General features: G+C 34.4%; 1 long non-coding RNA gene across 1 annotated transcript; it reads left to right on the plus strand.

Moving 5' to 3' along the window:
- Window positions 1-2,178: 2,178 nt before the first annotated feature.
- LOC137250702 (uncharacterized) lies at window positions 2,179-2,618 on the plus strand. Its single transcript, XR_010953048.1, has 2 exons — window positions 2,179-2,319; window positions 2,377-2,618. It is a non-coding gene; the product is annotated as an uncharacterized lncRNA (long non-coding RNA).
- The last annotated feature ends 565 nt before the right edge of the window (window positions 2,619-3,183 follow it).

Genomic DNA, 3,183 nt, shown 5'->3' on the forward strand with positions numbered 1-3,183 from the left:
AGCCACGGTTTTATCGGGACGTGTGCAGGTGCAGCATTAGCCTACCATCCATTTCGATAGGGTTTCACCCCGACCTACTAAGGTGGTAGAATAACGCACCTGCAGGCCAAAAGTAATCAACTCCAAAATAAAAGTCAGAATCAAAAGCCCTAGCAATCCAGTTCGCCACCGTTGTGTACCGATCTTGACACATAACAGAGTCCCCCTCTGAGCTCGGCACAATGACTCAGGGGTTTTATCGAGTTGTCCTCTCTAGATCCACCATTATCAGTAGAAGCAGGGGCACCTCGTGCAGGACGTGATAACTACACACGCATGACAGATCGTCACTACGGCCGGTCTAAGACTGAAAACAGTTCCTGATCCAGAGCCTGGAACCACATATGATATCCAAGCCAAGTATCTTAGCCCCTAGAGAGTTGACTTCTTTACAGTTCACTCTTATTAATCAATTTTTATTTCGTAGTAGATATGTGTGAGAAGGAAACAATTCCTTTCTCTTTCTAACACACTGCCGTTTGACACTTCGGTCATTGTCAAATTATTGTGGAACTCAGTGGGTTTGTAAAGGTCTACAAGTAGGATATGTAGCAGCACGCTCATCTGATAAAATGCTTGTTCTTGTTGGTTTTTTTTTTTGGGATGCTATTTGATTTGCCACTGTTGTACATTGTGAATCAAACTAAGTGTGATATCTTATCTGTCAACTGGCTGATAGGATGTTCAATATGGCGGCGCATAGGGCCGGCTATCTTCAGCGGGTGATAGAAAGAGATATAGAATGAGACAGCGGAGGTCAATTACAAATCAGGTGATCCAATCACTTTGGAATTTTGTGGTCTATGCAGAAGATATCACACTTAGTTATCATTCACAATGTCAAACGCAGGTTTCACTTTGCAACATAGCCTCAATCATTGTAAACTTTACCAAGTATCGCAACTAACAGCTTATCGCTCAAAATTTGCACACACACAAACATCACTAATGACCATATTACGGAAATCTTAGGGAAATTGAAGTAAACTTTTTAAACAGACATAAAATGGTATAATTTTGGAATATATATAGCATCTAGGACACCTTAATTGCAGTAATTGAAAGAAAATGTTTGCTTATACTAGGTTCAAACACACACCAAATTGGCAATTTATACTATTTGGGCAATTTATTACGCAATTTGTCATATAATAAATTGTAATAATAAATTTCCAATTTAAAAAAAATTGCGTAATAAATTGTTTCAAACCGCAAATGCAACATTGTAAAGAGTGTTTATTGAGTATATTTTAAAGTCAGTTACGCATGGCTGAACTATGTGGTTGGCTCATCTCATCAGCTGATTTTATGTCTTTCTTTTCACTGGAGTATGGATTGTCAAAAGAAGATGGCAAACTCAAAATGAAACCAAAACATTGAACACATTTTCTTACAACACACAAAAATTTCAAAGTTTTATGTTTTCATTCCATTTCATTCGCCTAATAATGTGCGTGTTCATTTTGACAGTCTGAACAAAGGTATGTTCTTGCTGTAGAGATGAGCCAACCAGCTATCAAATTACTATTGTGTAAGCTAAATCGAGTTGTATGAATAGCACTCAATTCAAATCGAAATTTCCTCAATTTATTTTTCTGTTTGAACATAGTATTATACTCAAGTATTTAATTATTTTTTCTAAATTTATCTTTAATATTGATGCAATGATTGATCCAATGCAACTCTGGTCTTCCTACTCTTTTTCATTCCACACCATTCGAGTGTCTCTTTCACTGAATTCGAGTGCCTTCCACTCTATTCGCAACATAACCTCAAAATAAGCTGCCAAACTGTATAACATTGTTTACTATATAGTTTGGCTGTTAAGTAGAGGTTATGTTGCGAATAGAGTGGAAGGCAGTGGACTAGGCAGTCGAATGTCATATAATGAAGGAATGGTGTTCGGAGTTTTTTCAAAGTTAAAAAAAAAAATGATAACAGCTATAATATAAATAAAACTATTGTTTTAATAACAACAAAAACGCCATATATATTCTGTATACATAAATTTATAAGGAGTATCTCACTTTAAAATTTGAATTAAATAATCTAAAGGTTTTTTTTGGAACCGAGTCGAGAACTGTGCGTGTGAATGTGTGAATTTTCATCGATCAGCTGTTAGTTGCGCTACTTGGTAAAATTTACAATGCTGTATAGTAAACAATGGCCCCAATTAAGCTGCCAAAAAGTTGAAAAAAATTTATAAAAACTGTAATATAATAAAAAGCTTATTTTAATAACAACAAAAACGCCTTATATGTTCTATATATACATCAATGGGTAAGGATAATCTCACTTTGAAAATTAAGTAATATTTCAATGATATTTTACTTTCAGTGCTAGTTTGTTGGTAACAGGAGTAATAGCAGGTGCTGGAGCTTGGTGTCTGGTTGCTGCTGCAATTGTATATTATTGTAATAAACCTTGAAAAGAGTAGCATCGATAAAGTAGCAGTGAATGGATATACTGCAGCAGCAAGTTGGAATAAATACAGTGGTCTATTTTTGAATAATTTGCTATAATTATTCAATTATTAATAAATGAAAGCTTAGTAGTCCAATCTATCCCAAAACACAAAACTCTGACGAGAGTTGTTTTTAGTTACAGACAAAGATGGTACAGTATAAAAGAGGCTGCGCATGGATGTAAATGTTACTATTAATGAAGATTCAGAGTTTCCTAGTGATTTACAGGATAAACTTGGACAGGATGAATTGGATAATACTTGTCAAACTAAGCAATACATTCCTCATCACTTGATTGGAATTAGAGAGTCAATGTATAAAAATAAATATCCTTCTAATACTAATTCAGGCTTTGATCTTACAAAAGAAAAGAATTTAAGAGAAGGAAAATTCAAAATTTTTTATCCGTTTCAATTTGATAGCATAAAAATAGAAGAATTTGGCCTTTTAAAGGACTTTTTGTTTATAAATAACAATACGCAAGGGAGTGGTTTTTATCGATTTTCGCGTGATAAAACAACAAAAGAAGAACTTTTAAGGCGGTTAGAGTTTTCGTCTGCTATGCAGAAAGTAATAAAAGAAAGAAAAATCTCGCAGGAATTTGAAAAAGAAATCAAAGAAGAATTTTCAGATAAATTAGTGTTTGCAGTTAAACAGCCTAATAGAGAAGAGCTGAACA

The sequence above is a fragment of the Eurosta solidaginis genome, chromosome 4, assembly GCF_040869045.1.
Source record: "Eurosta solidaginis isolate ZX-2024a chromosome 4, ASM4086904v1, whole genome shotgun sequence".
Lineage (NCBI taxonomy): Eukaryota > Metazoa > Arthropoda > Insecta > Diptera > Tephritidae > Eurosta > Eurosta solidaginis.